The following is an 18465-nucleotide window of genomic DNA, read 5'->3' as shown; positions in this document are numbered from 1 at the left end:
CAGTAGATCTGTCTGGACTAGAAAAGAAATTACATATAAAGACTGCTAAAATGTCTGGAGAACACAGGAGTACATTTTTCAAAGTAAAGAATGAATGAAATATAGGCACTATATCCTGCAAGGATCTTCTGGAATGCATTTTGAATGACAAACCATTGTACTCTTTGGCAATTACTCATTTGATAAGAAATAACTAACAATTAATTAACATAAACAACTTAAGTTGTTTGTGAATTGTAGCTCTCCACTGACTTCATAGTACCAAAAACTTTACCGTAACAGCAACCAGCCACATCATTTAGTGGTGTTTCTAGACTGTGGCTCTGTAGATAAATAACATTTGGACTAAAATTCTCCTTTCCTACTGATGACCTGCACAAGCTTACAAAAACCCTAGACTTTGACAACTTTATTAGCACTTTGGCTTCAAGTGGAGTAACTCTGTCATGAACTTCACCCACAAGTGCCAAATTAAAAATAAGAGATTCTTTGCACTGATTCCTCAAAATAAAACAAAAGTGTTAATTCATTAGCCTTGGACCTAAACTTATGTCATTATCTGCCAGATAACTCTATACAATAGCATAATTTTATAATCACTGCTGTAATTAGTGATGTTTTCTTTTGTCTACTGCACTATTTAATTAACACACAACATACAGGAAACACTCCACTGTCATTTGCAAGGCATGTAATTTTTATACCTGATTAAACTTTTGGGTAGTATGGGAAAAAATCAATTTCTTTATAGTTTCTATGTTAAGGATTGTTTTTAGTTGTGAAGAAAGTTTGCTTTGTTTAAATAAACCCTTTATTTTCCATTTCCATAAGAAAAATATTATGGAATAAAACAATGAATATACCAAGACAGAAGAAAATGCAAGAAATAAACTCAGCAACAGCATCATACTGATAGGAAGGCAGTTTGAGATATTGAGAAAAAATCTGAGTGTGCATTTTAAGATAAATATTTATATTTATGATAAATGTATATCTGATTCACTCAGGGATACATTTCTCCCCAGGGAAAAACCCTCTTAGGAGTTTCACACCTTCAGTTAACAGACTTTAGGCTATAATTCAATATATGTAATTCAAAATACTCAGTAATACACACTGAGTAATTCCATTTCCATGTCCTGAGATAACAAACATTTTCTCCTACTCAAAGTGGAGCAGAATTGCTGAAGCTGTTTATAACAACATACAGCTTGATTGTATTGTTTATTTGGCTGATGACTTTCTAGTTATGACTGAAGTAAAAAATAGCTAGAAGAGGATGTGTTTTTAAGTCAAATATTCGAAAATATCTCTCATTTCACAAAATGCATTGAGAGATATTAGAATGTAAAATGCATAAATAAATAAATAAATCGGGGTTTTCTGCTTTCTATGAACAGTTCAGTAGAAGTAACATTCATTAAAGCTTGCAATTCTCAGCAGTTTTGAGATTCAAAAGAACTCAAGTGATATATTACAGAAACCATTATACTACATACCTGCAGGTTGTATTATAATATATTGCATTATATTTGTTATATATGCATATATATATGTATTTGTTTCTTTCTGTTTTAAAACTGCATAATGCCATTGTAGAATTACATATCTGAATTATTTTTCTGCTACAGTAATGATGTGACTTTTATTGTGATCTTTAAATATATGTGCATTTATACAACCACTGATATAAGTTCCTCCTAGAGTAAGTATGTAGCACTAAAAAGAGCATTCAAAATGGAAAAGGGTTATCTATTCTTAGGAAAAGCTTGCTTGCTGCAGGTAATTTTCTGTAACACTGATATAGGTTAGAGGCATTTTGCTGCTTTAGAAGAAGTAAGCATATCTTATTATTTGACCAATGACACAGCCAACCTTGTTACATATCCTGTAAGACTTTCAAAAACATCTATTATAATTTTTGTTATCATCTGTCCCAAAGCCAAAAGCACCTGTGAAGGAAGTCTGACGGCTTTTACCGAATTTAAAATAAAGTTAAAATCTGGAAATCAGTGACAGAAAGAATCATTGTTCCAACTGTTGAAAGGTAATTGGATTACAATAATGAGCACATATTTCTGTTTTCTAATTACTTTACTTCCCTGAAAAAACTGTTGTGCAAAGGTAATTGCACTGGAGATTTTCAAAGTCATGCTTTTATTTCCACAGCTACTCTGTTCTACACAGTGCAGTTCCGGTAATATCTACTAAATTTATTACAAGGAGATAAAGATATATTTTATAGAATATTTTACATATATCAACATCTGATCTATGACCTGATCTTAGAAGACAGATCTACACACTGGGATCTTTCAATGGAAATGTTGAAAGAATGCATGCAATATTCATTGGGACTATACTGTGTGGGTGCCACTTGTCCAAGTAAGCCATGGGTTTTGACCTGGGGACTCTACTGAGCCTTGTTTATGAGTCTGGTGTATAAGCAGCAGCAACCTCAGATGAGTGAGTGCCTGTAGGCCCTGGACTTGCAGCTTCAAAAGTTATAATCTCACAGGCTTAACCAAGCTGTAGAAGCTTCCCTTCTACTGCCTTCCACCATATCAAGTAAGTAATGAAGTTCTAAGTCAACCTATACAACCAAGGCTTTGAAAACATGAACCTTTGAAATTCTGAAAAAATCTACACTCTAGCCTTAGGATGCACAGTTTTTGACTTGTGAGTGAAACAGACTATAAACCACACTGATGATCAGGCTCAGGCTAAGATGCAGTCTATGTGTATATTTGGGGATGTGACAGTTCTGAATTCCCAGGTCTGGATGCTCAACTTGAGCTGTTCCAGTATTCTGATGGCTTGAAAACCCTACAGATCCCCACTTTCAATATACTACCCTTCACTGGCCTGAGAACCTCAAGTTCTAATTTTCACAGGACATGAAAAATAAGTGAGTGAAGAAATGGGACCTGTGGCAATATCTGAACAGCTGCATGATGTGAAACCTAAGTTACTCATTGTCTTGCATCCCAATGCACTCCAGTTACTGGGGTCAGATTAGCAGTAGTGTCCTTGCCTTGTAGTCAACTCAGTTGATTAAACCCAACTGAGGCTACAAGCCAGCTGTCGCTTGTACAACACCCGTTGGTCTGTTTGGTATTACCCAAAACCAACAGCTTAGAAACCCTAGGAGCAAAGAGTATTTATGTATTGCTGACATTTGCCTTCGCATATTCTCCTTAGTTGTGTCAAATTCAGATTGCCTCCTTCTGTATGTACAAATTCAGGAACTATATTTTCTCTGCGATATATTGAGGAGAATATTTAAACTATAGTAAAAAGAAGAGATACTGTTCTCCTAGGAATACCTTCTGTCCTGGCTGTGGCTTGTTCCCTGTTAGATAAGATTGCTTTCTCAGTTGATGCTGGATGTAAATGTAGATAAACAGAAAAAAAAAAATAAAAAAGACTCAGTTTGGACTTTTCACTAATCTGCTACTGATGTTGCAGTTATATAAGAGTTTCAAAGTTTATATCAAAGTCAACAAGAATATCTTTTACTATCAAAAAGTTGTTTTGGAGTAGAAAGAAAAAGTATAAAATTATTTTTGCTTTTTCTCTCAGTGCACATTATCCCTTACTTAAGTACATGGTTAACAGGACTTAGTAAACATCTTTGCAAATTCCAGTAATCTTGTGAATTTAAAACCATTATTTTCTAATGAATATTTTTATTTTAAGTATTTTTTACTACTTTTCTTTTTTTCAACTTTAAATGTACATTTCATCCCCTCGATGAATTTCAAGTGACCAGGTATGTAACATGGATTGTATATTTTAATTACAGTGAGTAATACAGAGAAATATAGGTATCTTGACTGAACAGTGATATGATAAATTACTAGCTGTTGGAATAAATATGATTACTTGGATTTTCCTATTACATTAAGTATGCTGCAGTTTAGGTATTTATACTTATTTCCTTTTATAGCTGATGAGAGAGAAACAGTCATTTAGCATACAGTACAACAGACCTGGTTTAGACATCTAACTCAAGAGATCTCTTGGAACTTCTCTTTAGAAGCACTTATTTCTCCTGGATGATTCACTGTATATTGCACATTTCTGAATATAATCAGTTGAATTTCACTGCCAGGCACTCCTCAAGCAGTGTCTCCAGAGCAAAGCAGCCATTAACTGTGAGGCAGACATCCCCAGAATACTCACCCTTTTCCCAAGTAGTACAGTAGCAAGCAATTCGCCCATAATTTTCTCAGCATCAGGCTAATGGTTAGGAGAAACTAGATATGACTAGGCTAAGAATATTTTGTTCACTGAGAATTTTAGAACTTTGTAATAACTTGGTTTTGGTTTCGGCCACCCCAAATGTAGTCTCTCTATATATACATTTACATGGCACAACTGGCAAACATTTGAACCTGCCAGACAAGAACTCAGCAGGTTGGAATTTTTCATCATACATTTCTATTTCTGCCTCCATACGTCTTGAAACCAGTTCTATATGACAGAGAGGAGATCTTTTTACATTAACTCTATATAAAAGTCTAGAGGGAAGGAGGAGAGATGTGAGTCTGTCTCCTTCCAGCTCAAAAAAACGCTTTCTGTACCCAGAGAATTCCCAATTTATAAATGTCAGTTAGACAATCCCACCAAATTAGGCAATTTAGCACCTTTTTCATTGCTACCAGGGAGAATCTTGTCTCATTCTTTGAAGAGGAGCTCTAAGTAAGCAACTTACCTTCTAGGCAGGATACAGTGTCAGGGATCATAAGTGGCTGGAGGCATCCTCCAATGAACTTTCAGTCAGCCAGCAAAGCCTTCAGAGGTGGTCAGGTTGTTAGAGATACACCTGTCATCACTGATTCCTACACTTATATCAAGGTAGGTCCTCAGGCACCCTAGAGGTTTCCTGGATTCAATGCTGAGTTGCTCAGCTCACTCTAGAACCTATGAAGGAAGAATACATATATCTAACTCTAAATTCTGAATCCCACTTTGTCCCAAGGAAGACAAGTTAAAGCTGAAATTTATCACATCCTTATTTTTGATCTGGCTCATTCTTTTTCTTTCTTTGGCTCAATACTCTGTAAATTATTCCCTCCAATAGCCTCAACCGAAGTTAATCATTTGCAATAGTGACGGAGCCAAGTAAACAGTTTCATCATATGAAAATATCTGGCTGATTTGGGAATCCAATCAGAAACTGCCTTTATTCCTGTTTAGTCAGATCTTCTTAAAATGGATAATACAGTGAATGCCCCATTGAAGGCTTTGTAAGGAGGGAGATGGAATTTAGAATTTTTTAGAATTGCCAAATGTTATCAACTATTTTTAGTGCACTGACAAAAGTCAGATAGCTGGGCCAAAAGACAGCAGTTGGAAGTAGATGAGGAGGATAGACTTTTTCTTCACAGTTTTGGTAAAAGATGTGAAAGGCTGCAGAAGTAAATAAATAATTAAACTGTATAGTATAGATAAAATGCAGAAAGTACTACTCTTAAGGAAACTGCTACAGGTAGAGAAAGAGGTATTCCAGAGTATATTTGCATTAACTGAATAAAACTGCTTTTTCACCTCAAAAGAAGCTCTGGAAAGAAAAGAGTAGCCATTTGAGTTGAGGTGATTGGGTATCTAACAAGTACTTTTGGTGACCTCATAAATTAAAGATCAGGAGCTAGATCCTGAATTCCAGAAGAATCTCAATAGAGCAATATCACAGATATATCCATACTATATAGCGAGTAAAAATAATGGCACCAACAATTTTAATGAAATTTCTCTTATGTCATCCTGACCTTGAACACTTCAGGGATTGGCCATCAACAAATTATCTGAGAGACCTGTTCCAGTATCTTACCACCTTAATCATCAAATATCTGCTATGAATCTGCTCTCTTTCAGTTGAAACTATTGACCACTGTCCTGTCATTACAGGTCCTGGTAAAAAGGTCTCTCTCAAGCTTTATTGTAAGGCCTTTTAAGTACTGGAAGGTGCTGGAAAATCTTCTTGGAACCTGCTCTTCTCCAGACTGAACAACTCCAACTCTCTCAGCATATGTTTATAGAAGAGGTGCTCAAGCCCACTATCATTTTCATGCTCCCTCTCTCGACTGGTTGCAGCAGATCCGTATCTTTCCTGTGCTGAGGACCCCTGAGCTGGAAGCAGTGCTCCAGATAGGGTCTCATGAGCCTGGAGTTACTGGTCACTCCTGATGCAGGCCAAGATGTGTCTGGCTTCCTGGGCTGCATGGCCAGCTCATGGACAGCTTCTCATCTACCAGTATCCCCATGCCTTTTTTTTCAGGGCTGCTTCCCATATATGCATCTCCCACTATTTACATGTACTAGGGATTGCCCCAGCACTGGTGCAGGACCTTGCACTTGGCCTTGTCAGCTTTCATGAGCTTCTCATGGGCCCACTTGTCAACCTGCAAAGGTGTCTCTGGATGCCATCCCTGTACCTACAGAACTCACATTTAGATCTAACCTTTCTTATAGGTATTAAAAAAAAAAACCAATATGGTCAATATTAAAACATTTAATGTGCCTACAGAAATAAAAAGAAACCTATCTAGATGTTCTTCATTGCTAAATCTGTCTTCATTTGAACTTAAAAAAAAGAATTTCTGCTTTACTAATAACAGTTGCTATGTCCCCCACTCCCCCAAAAATCAACCAGTCATTTAATCCAGTAACTTCTGCCAAATATTTAATAAGATGTAAAGAATTCTTCATAATGAGAACAGATGAAAACCAAATAAAAACATTTAAAACTGACTTTTGCAGAACATGAGATTTAGAACTGAAAATATTGAAAGACAGGGAAGTGAAACACTGAGCACCTTGTTCTTTGTACATTTCATGTAGATGAATTTCATTGATAGCTCAACCCAGAAATCAAGTAAGTTTCATCCACCTGAAACACATCCACATCCCTATGATCATATGATAATATTAATACAACATGAAATTAAATATTTCATTTTGATTTTTCAAAGAAGAAAAAAAATAGCAAATCAAAATATTTTCAGCAAATTTTTCTTTTTTTCTTTTATTTCAGCAAAAATTTATATGTGACATGATATTTATGACATTTTGAAGAAAATTTGTGTGTTAATAAAACAGTGATGGATCACCAGAGTAGAAAGCTTTTATACTATACCTAGTATACAATGTTCTTGGCCAAAACATACGATTACATTCCAATTTTAAAATGTATCTGCTATTTTAATTTTATGTATTTAAGTTACTTTGATTTTCATAAAAAGAAGGAAATTGCAGGTGTTAGTAGCTCTAATGCTTTGCAAATGTGCTAAAGGGTATAAAATGGCACAATATATGCTGCTTTCAGTATTTCCTACCCATACAAATTGGTCATGCAGTATGTTGACCTATCCAGATGCTCCCCAATTCTGAAATAATTCTAAGCAGACTTGCATAAGAATGGAAAAGAGTAAATGTAAATAATTTTTATTCCCAGTCTCACACTTTCTCTTTTTTATAATGTCCCATCCAGACTGAGGTCACACATACTAGGAAATTACTGCAGCATGATAGCAGGTTATATTAGCTAATTTCTATCTTAATTCATAATTCATCATCTTGTGGGTTTTATTAGGGTAACCCTATAGAATTCTGATTTAAGAGAGGCTGGTGAAATCATAGAATCCTTACCTTTCTTCTGCCTTACAACAGAGTCCAGAAGTAACCAGTGGTATTTATTCACATGGTGTGCAAAGCAATCTGGAGACAGAGAGTCCTCTGTCATCTTTGATAGGTTATGTTCTCCAAATAGAATATCAAACAGCCTGTTGGCATCATTAATCATGAAAAAGGTGTCTTTTCTCCTTTATTTTGAGACTTAATTTCTTAATTCTGTCTTTTAGCTCATAAGTCTATACAGACTAAGCAGAGGGGATTCTGATACTTTGGGAAAAAGATTAATTATTTGGCCTTGAAACATTACTTGGATTTTTGCTTTTTTTCTTTCCTTTTTCTTGTTTGTCTGCAGAGAGAATAGTATCACTTTGTGAAGACACTACAAAAGAAATAATTTCAGGAGTCATCTTGTCATTTACAAGAAGGATTCACAGATGTTTTAGCTGCAGGTCAGTGTCTTTTTTGAAACCACTAATCTACTAAACACAAAAGTACCTCTCTCTCTAAGCATCTCTTCAACATCAGCAGCAGTTAATCTGAAAACTTTTCTGCTTTTAAAATAATTTCCCAGATACTCAGTTTTAAAGAAAAGTGACATATATGGTAACAATTACTTTTACATTAGTGCAATTTTCCTTGAAGGCATCAGACATTGAAAGTGACCCATAGTATTTGTACCATTGTTTCTTAAAACATTCCCATCAGCAACCAGAGATCCTCAAATCCTGACTCTTATATTTCTATATTTTTTTTAAAGGAACGGATGCAGTATTATTTAAATTTATTGGTTTAAGCAAAATCTCTTATGTTTTATGTTTTTCAACATGACTATATGTACTTGCAGGAAAAAACTGTCAAAATTAAACTGCTTTTTCATATGTAGAAGAGGTTTTAAATTGGGCAGAAAGGGGACTTTAGTATTGAAGTCATCTCCTGTCAGTTCTAATTAACCCTGGTCTATAGGCAAGGTTTGTACAGAGCTGTTGTGAAATTAAGGGTTTCCTGGACAAGCCAGACTTTCTATGAGGTAAGAACTGATACATGCCTCCCAAATATGGATGACCACTCTCTCTGCTTTGGCAAGGTTTATTTTATCTTCCTCTTACTGTTCATGTGAAGCTTCTGGTACAAATCTAGAAGTTTTACTAGGTTTTGCTTTCTGACCCTGCATGCAATCTGTACTGCAGTTTCACCACAGCGCCTGGAATTATGAAATTTGTGAGCCACAGCTTTAAAAGAGAAAGCATAAATACTTGCTTTGTAAATTTATCTCTATCTCCAAATTTAAAAAGTGATAAAGACAGCAATCCTTAGCTTCCCCCTAGGGAACAAATGTACAGCCTCCTGCTCCAGCAATACTACTCATGACAGAGAAGCTGACAGTGTCATCCTAGTTTTTATCATGCCCTAGCTTTATTGTTTCAATTCCTCCCAGTGCAAATAGCCAGAAAAGGATTATTTACACTCACACTCTTCACAAAATAGCAGTTTTGCTCACTGGGATAAGAATCCACAAATGTATTTCAGGTGCCTTGTACTCTTTGCATTGCATGTCACTGTCATTAGATCAAATAGAAACAAGGACAACTTATAAAAACAAGATGAAGATTTATGGTTTATGGATAAAAAGACAGATCTTTTCATTTTTACCATGGTATCAAAGTGCACTTTTTTTAGTTCTCAGAATGTTTAATACACAAGTAAAAGGAAAGTACGTCTGTCTGGATCTCTCCCAAATTTTTGTGTTAGAGCAGGAGAGGAGTTATATGATCTCCTCATACAGGAGTTTACGGACTCTTTCACTTGTTCTCTGTGCTGTAAGACACCTTTATTCCCAGTCAATCTAGGACTCAGGCCAGGTCATAGGAATTACCTGTGTAGACAAATAACCCTACAAAAAGATCAAGCTGGGAAAGACTGAAGCAGGGGATGGGAAATATTTCCACAAGCATTATTACTGAAGAACATGAAGCTGTAGCTTAAAAAAACCTCAAAACTTCTTCCAATCAAGTCCACAAAGTAAAAACAGGTGTATAATTGTATATCTGCATGACTAACTTGAAGAACACTAGACTGAAGCAATTCTTTTGTTGTCTACTGTTGTTGGAATATGGCCAGAGAACTTGTATTGATATTAAAACAAATTCTAGTTTATCAAGTGAGATGGAAAAAATCTTTCCTTAGAAAATACAGGTGTGATATGAAAACACAAAAAGTACTGATGCAATTTCCAGTTTTCCTAAGGGTTCCTATGATACAGGCTCTATTTGTCACGTATATCTCTCAGCTAGAGCTGGCAGCATTTGGTCATTTTACTTGTGAGACTTTTGCCTCACTGTTAAAACAGAAAATCAAATTAAGAGACTGCCTTTCATCAACTTTGACCCCTTTATTATGCAGGCCTGTATCCATTGATTTGAAGATTTTATTTTACACAGAGAATGAAAGTAAAACGGCAATATCTTGGTTTAAGCCTAAGTAAATGTGCTCTTTTATTCTATTTCCCTTACGGTTATTTTATCTAATTTTTTGTTCCTTTCCCTTAGAACTGATACTTTTGTGTCATTCTTAAAAGACTCCTACAACTCTTAGGCAGATAATTTTAAAATGCACTAGATTTTTTCCAAAACTCTTACTTTTTTTCCATATTATGTACTTCACAGACATCTTACTGGGGGTCAACCTCTTTCTGCTTTAGTACACAAATAATTGCATTATCACTTTGTTAGCAGGCAAAGGAACAGCTAACAGTTTAAAGTTTAGGGTCAAGTGAAATCTATCTGTAGCTTTATGGGTAATTAGGCTAGGTTACAAGAGTCAAGTGAATATTCATTAGTTACAGGATGAATACTCAGCATATAGTAGTAATTTGCATTTCCCCATGCTTCCAAACCTAATTCATGACTAGTATTGACATAGCAATGACATTTCAGGCATTATTTCCTTCCAGACAAAGGAATAATTGATTTGTAATAATCCTTAAAGTATATCATCAAAACTTTCTAATTTTCCTTTAGAAATCTGATAAAATTAATGCTGCTTTCTGCCTCTGTTATTGCTGACCTTTCTCTACAGTTTTTTAAGTGGACTTACATGAAATAGGGGAAGTTATAATAATTGACATAATTTTATTAAGCAACTTCATTCCATTTGGTACAGAGCCTGATTGACATATTAATGTCAGCAACATTTATATCTCAGCAGTGAATTATAAGAATTTTAAAAGCCTGAAAAGGATTGCCCAGGACATTACATAATATATGACTGGAGCTTAGATACATATGCTTCATCAAAAAATTTTTTACATTTACTTAGCATCAGACATTCCTCATCACTTTTACCCATTATAGTTTTTACCAAATGCTTACCCAGATTTCATTAGTACAGCACCTGTGTAATATAGCAAAATTTCACTCCTATACATACTTTTTTATTGAAAGAATTAAACAAGGAACAACCAAACAGTATAGGGATGGCTACATAAAACTAATTTGTGATGATTGTGCATATGAAAGAATCTTCCCTTCTCAGGAGCTAAAAATAGATTCATCAGCATCTGTAGTAGTTGCTGACTTTTGTATTGAATTCCAGTCATTTCTATGGGCTCTCTAACTCTTCACATGTCCCAAGCCAAGCCAGTTAGTAAAGAGTTTTTAGTGCTGAATAGACAGGTAGAGGCTCTTTCTGTTCTTCTTACCAATCCATAAAATAGAATCAAAAAGTCAATAAAGCCGGACATCTCTCCATTGTTTTGGGGAAGAACAATAGACCAGGTACTTTTGCTTCTTATTTTTAATAATGGAAATTTCCAATTTAGATATTATAACGCTAAGTAGATAGCAAACTATTTCTAAATTCAAATGAACAGTCACTATACAGATGCAGTTTGAAAATTTTAAGTCACTGAAATCAATGGCAGGCCAGTCATTGAATTTCATGAGGCCATAATTTTGTCAATTACATTTTGCCATCAGTGTAACAGCAAAGGATTAATGAAAATCCATTAAATATGTAGGTCAAATTTATTAAGAGATTTGATTATTATCTATTTTTTTTAAGTTGTCACATCTCTCTTTAAGACACAGGTGCATATCTGCATATATTTTATTCCAAGATACTTATATTTTCTTTTCAGAATTATATTGCCAAGAGCATTAATTCCAGCACAATTTTCTCAATTAATTCATTAATTGAGAAAAGGTGTTGGGGTTTTTTTAAAGTGGATGAAGATAATGGCCAGAAGTGTTCACTCAGCCACTTTGCATCTCCAAAAAGATCCATATGTCAGAGGCTATTTGACATAGAAAGACAAAAGAGGATTGAGAAGGAAAGTTATTTTTTAAATTTTGCCTATAAATTCCATTAACTGAGCACCCAGCATGAGCAATTGTGAGTGAAAGAGAGGGAAGGGCACCTTGGAATACAAAAAAAGGAGGTTCTTTCACTAAGGAAAATAGGTATTTGCAAAATACATGGTTCACATACTCTGGAGGAAGATGTTAACTATAAATCCCACTGGAATGTGGACTATAATTCATGTTGGAAAACACCGATGGTTTTGGCAACATACCTGGTTATGGACTGATTGTGTGCCCATTTAGCCTGTATCTAGACAAAAAAGTTAAAAATAAAGCACCTTGGCAATAGATTTAACAAATTTCAGCAATTTGGCATCCACCAGCTGCTTGTAAAATACTCGGTGAAGCCATAATATCTACTGTATTTTTTTTTCCATCAATGGGAAAGAACCCAGGTCCTTTGCAAAACTGACTGTGTTGCATCCCGGAGTTTGGGTTTAGATTAGGGTTTTTAATTTATGTTAAAATAAGTCAAGTTCTGTAATCCCGTGTTTCCCCCGCGTTGTTCCCCCCCGCGGTTTCTGCCCCCATGTTGCCTGCTGCCGGCTCTTACCCCTGTGCTGCTCCTGTAACCACCCTGCCGTCCGGCCCCGGGAAACCCCGTGCTGGCCACACGATCCCGCTCAGCCCGCTCTGGCTCGGTGCCCGCCCCTGCGGGGTTCTCTGGTTGGTCGCTGTTGCTGGCGTCACCGCCACGGCAGCCGCCCCTATTGGGCGGCAGGCCGTGGATCCTCTCGCCCCGCCCCTCTATAAAGCCCTATCCCGCCGGCAGTCATACGCCATTTTCTCCCATGCGAGTGCCGGGAGCGGTCGCGTCTTTCCATCGAACCGCGCCACGTGACCAATAAACCGTTCCTGCCAAGCACGGAGTAAATGGACAAATTCCTTCCTCTTTACCGGGTCCCTAGCGCACGGTAACAGCGGTTGGCCAGCCCACGCGCCCGAGACACGGAGCCGTGTCCGGGAACCCGCGGCAGCAAACCCCGGCAGCACGTGGAAGCTACGCCACAGCCGGGCTCCCAAGAGCCGCGTGCGGCCGGGGAGAGCAAAAACCCACGCCGCATGACTGAATGTAAATTTTCTCATGTAGAGGTAGTGAGGAAATTAAGCTACTTTATAGGTTAATTCCTTGGCTTCTTTATCAGTTTAAAGATTTTTCATTGTTTCATAAGACAATTTATCACTCCAATGTTTTCATTGTACTTTGCTTCAAGCTACTGAAAAACAGATAATACACTGTACAACTTCCTGGCCAGATGTACAGCTCAATTAGCAAATTTTGCATATTGAACATGCATATCATGTAAACACCCATCACTATAGGATCTAAATACCCTAAAAGTAATTATTTATTCTCTGAAGTTATCGACCCCATCTATAGAAGTAATACTGCCACTGTTATACTGACATAAAGTACACAAAGAGAAATTTCACAGAAAACCCACTCTGTGCTGGACAGAAGACATTTTGATGAACTTCTTTTTGCCCTCAACTTTATTTTCTTTCTGTTCCCCAAACAGCCTGGAACAGGATGAGATGTGTAGACACTTTTTCGTATCTGAACCAAGCTTCTCAAGAGTCCTTATTAAGAGGATGACTTCTTCTAAACCATCCACTTTCCATGCAGGAGCCTAACAAACAGTGTAGAAACTCTGTAGGAGAGGAAACTACTCAGCAGCTCCTCAGACTTCCTACTGCGGTTAATAACTCAAGACAGCATGTGCAGCTGTTGTGAGAAAACTACACAGTGTGGATAGATAGTGAGGCATGAGAAATCTGGTATTGCCGAAGAAAGTGAAAGGCCTAGAGTGTGTTATTCCCCTTATGGCCAACTAGAGCATTTTAAGGGGAGAAAACAGAGATTCAGAGTAATTTAAAATTATTTATTTGAAGAAATATTCGACCTTTCACAAACTTTTCTTTTATATTGTATCTGATTTTGAAAAGCTTTTTCCTCGAATCCTATTTTAATTTTATACTGGTGAAATACAGAGGAACTTCTTTTGGTTTACATCAGTGTAACTGAAATCAGCATCAGACCCATTGCCTCCATTGTAAGCAAGTCATGCATGGCCATTCTTCATGGTGATATAAAATGATACAGAGGTCTCTCGGCACAATCATTACTTTTTCCATTTTCTGTAGACAAACAAACCCATAAAACAGAACTGACAGATGTTATAACCCAAGAAAATGAAAGAGAAAAACCCACAATACAGAAGAACCAAAGAAATTTTAAATAAAGTAAGACTGTGACAACCTTCTGGAATACACCTACTTGTATTTCAGGATTTGGAAAGCATAAAAATACATTGAAACAGTTATTACAATTGCTGTCCTTGCTAGATCAGGGTGCAACGAACAGCCAAAGATCCCAAAACACTTGTTTGGGATATGCAATACAAGTTTGTATTTGTAATGCAACAGGTCTGCATAAATCTGTTCATTTTAATGTGGCTTACATTTTAGTTTTTTTTTTTTTTTTTTTTTTTTTTTTAAAGTCTGATTTTGATTTTTGAAGTAACTTAGTATGTATTTTAGTTACACTCAACATCTAAAATAAAAATGTATACTTTTCCACATACTGTATTGAGAACATATTATGATACAAATTAACAATTGATAGTTAATTAAAATTAATAATTTCAAGTAACCAAAGTTCTCAGACACTGAAAGCTTCATTCTCAGTTGAAACTATGATCTGAAATTCAGCCTCAGTTACATCAGACTGTAGTTGGAAACTTCTGCAGTACCAGCTCTCAGGCTGAAGCCATCCTCAACATAGTGGGAAGAAGAAAAAGGCATTTCTTTGAAAATATTCCTTTTCACATATATATGCACAGGCTGGAGATTTAGCAGATTCTCTGATTTGAGAGTGGTTTCAAATGTAGCAATTTCAAGGATCTCACTTAATAGATGCCATGGCTCCGGCTGCAGTTGAAAGTATTGGTTTCAACATTGCTGGAGGTTTTAGGAATATAGAAATTAATAATGGATTGCACTGAATAAAACACAAACAGCACATAAAAATCCTCACACTGACAAAGAGGTTTTTCCTACTTTTTCCCTATCCTGGGGCAGATGGAGCTAAGGCAGACAAATGTAATGCATATTACCACCAATGATTTAGTGTTTCACAACAGCATCAAACCTCATCAGTAAAGCTGAAAGCTGGCTTTCAGTAGTTTAAACTTGGTTTTGCTCCAAGCTCTGCAGTTCTATAATATTCTGACTTTGGATTTCCTCAGATTCCAACACTGAATCTGATATATTTGAAGGGAAATGTGCACATGCATAAACACATCCATTTCTATTTGCCTGTGTTTGTGGACATCTGTCTTTACCAGTCATTCTGTCTACTTAGCTATTTATTTGAGTAGTGACAGTAATTGGAAACCACCGTCATAGAACTACAATTGCAAATACGGAATTAACCAAGCAAGCTGTCTTGGTCCTTGTACAACTGCTCATTGAAGCATAAAGCAGACATAAAACCCTTCTAAGTAAAATGCATGCAGAGCTATGGTAAGGTTCAATTAATGGTTTTTAAGTGGCTTAGGACACTGAATAAAATGAAGATAAGCACAGGAGAAATGGTGCATACATGTTTATATATGTATAAAATCGGTCTCTGTAGCTTTTAGGCTTTATATGCTCTGGATGTTGCACTAGTTGAGTAACACAAAGGAGCCATAAAACTGACTTAACCAGCCAGTTAAGATACATTAACGGGTACTTTGTATCCTTGTAGTGGATGCCTTGGGTCATCAGATTAATTCAAAGCAGTTGGAGAAAAGGAGGGAAGGCAACCTTTGAAGTAGATGAGATCCCTTAGAGCTTGATCCCCAGCCAATTGACATCAGTAGTAAGATTCCCATTTGTCTTAAACTGCTGGTCATAATTAGTCTAATTTAATGGATTGCATCAGCCATTTACCCTGTACTCTAGTGTTGACCTGAAAAAGTATTTGTTAGCCCTTTTTTCTAAATAACAACCAAGGACTTCAGTGTGGCTTAAAACACAAAGCATTAGCTACAGTGAGTTTTTAAGGTGAATACAAAACTATGGTTGTGCTGTAGACAGCATTTCTGCAATAAAAATCTGAGCCATATTTTTGGTTGCTTTCAATGCCTGAATAATTCTCTCTTACTGATGATACACCTTGAATGATTTGGGTGTTGTGGTAGTTTCAATGATGAATGCCTATGAATCTCTTCACTCTAGTTTATGTTCTTTCTTACTCCCTCTCTGTCTTGTGGCTGCAACAAAGTCCTTTGAACAGGCCTGCCAAAAGCATAGTGAAGCTGACACTGCTCTTCTCTCCTTTTCCTCTAACCAATCACTAGAATCCAGAAAGCTTCTTCAGAATAGCATAAATATTGTAAGAGATAAGAAAGCAGAAATTATGAGATGCTTCTGGTGAAGTTTCCATAAACTTCAAAAATCACACTGGTAGTTTCTGCTGGGGATTTTTATTGATAATACCCCGCCTCTAAAATCTTATGTCTAACACATTTCTCTCACACACATTACCTCAGCCTTTTCACTTTCTCACTGCTGCTTCGATACTGCATATGTCTGCACTGAAATTGAAGCTGCCAAGGATGGTTTTCTAAAGCATTTCTAACATGATTATACCAGTTCTTACCTTTAAAATTTAATTTAAAAGCTGAACACATTCTTTGTAATACTACTAATTTGAAGGGGGGTTTATATATAAAATTAAAGATACAAGGCATTGTAGATGTCAATAAATACTACAGAAAAGCCAGATTACTGACTGGCTGTTTGCTTTTAAAAACAGTGGGGTTTTGGTTCCATTCTGGGCATTTGCTTATCTGTCAATCAAAAATCTTGTTATACATGAATCTGATGTCAGATCAGTATCTGACAAGACTTTTGACTGTCAGGACAAATTGTTAGACATGGATGTAATGACACATCCATGTAGAACAAGGCCCATGTAGTACAGCTGCCAGTGATAGAATCCTGTCATTCATATATTATCAAAACAGAGTGGCTCCTTGAGATCTCATGTGTTAAGTAACTACATCAGAGCCTGAATCTCATCTGTAAAACATGAGAAAAACTCAATAAAATTATAGGTTCAATTAAAGAAGACAAGAATCCATAATTGTTTGTGTTTTTTGATTCACAATTATAAAAATCTGGTGGGGGTTTCTTCTCGCCTATGGTCTCCTCAGTATACTAATGCTCATGTTTTACTTTCCTCCTATCAAAGACATGTGGAATTCATGTCAGTGTGCTTAACCAATAAAACATTCTACAAATTACACTGACAACTGATAGAATAGGAGGGTTGGTAGCAAGAATTGAAAGAAGGAGAAAAGGAATGCATGTATCTTACTCCTAAATTCAAAGTAAGATCACCAAGAAAGCATATATGAATCATGTTTAAAGTTCATCAGCTGTACAACAGCATTGTTATGCCATATTTATTTGGAATACTAGTTTACTTTCTAGATTTGCCCTAACACCAAATTGGTGGACTGATTTCTACAAAGATAGCAGAATTCTGAGACATTATCTGGTAGTAATGTCCATAGCATATTAAGGTGGGTACAAAAGAGTTCAGAATCTTCACAGTCTGCACAGAAATGCAAGTGTTTTAACTGAAAAGCAAGGGGAAATGCTGGAGGAAACACAACATTTCAGAAAGGCATTCACAGCGAAAAGACAAAGTGAGTTATACAGAAGCAGGTGCACCTAAATCTGTAGGACAAAGTAGTGAAGGAGTCTGACAGAATCATTAATTTGCCTAAATATAGGTTATTTCATATTATCTGAGTTATCTAATGTACCTGAGGTCTAAATGTGGAGCTGAGAGCTACAGTGCATGAGAATCCCATACCGTTCTGATGTAATACGTGGAGATTAGGAGGAGTACTCTATATATCTAGGATGGCCCTAGATTATTCTAGCAAGTCAGGTGAATCACACCCTGGCTCTGCTTTCATTTCTCTACCTGAGACATGTCTACTCTACCTATTACCATGTCAACTTACCAAGGACTATTCCTTTCTCTGAGCACAGATCATAAAGGGCTAATATTAAAATAAAGACTAAGTCTAAGCTGCTGGCACCTACATCATATTATTAATATTCAAAACCTACAGTGACACTGTATTCAAGATAGATGCCTTCCTAGTATGTGTGCTTCATGTGTACATCCCACATACACATAACCCTTTTCTATCCTTAGGAATTGTATCTGTAAATCTTTTAGCCTTAAATTAGGTATCCTTAAGTCTATAAGGCAGGACTAGTTATTTCATGTTACACATATTTTGAAAAACCTATATAGAACTAATCTGTTGTGCTGGCGTGTGACTTTTTGGAAAAAGGGAAATCTTTACAAGCTCAGCAATACTGCAAACTGAGATTTGGAAGAGAAATTAAGTACTCTTTGCCCAAGCAGTATTGTGAAGCATCTTTAAGTGAATAAATA

Source organism: Vidua macroura, chromosome 2 (genome assembly GCF_024509145.1).
Source record: "Vidua macroura isolate BioBank_ID:100142 chromosome 2, ASM2450914v1, whole genome shotgun sequence".
Taxonomy (NCBI): domain Eukaryota; kingdom Metazoa; phylum Chordata; class Aves; order Passeriformes; family Viduidae; genus Vidua; species Vidua macroura.
This window is presented reverse-complemented; position numbering follows the sequence as displayed.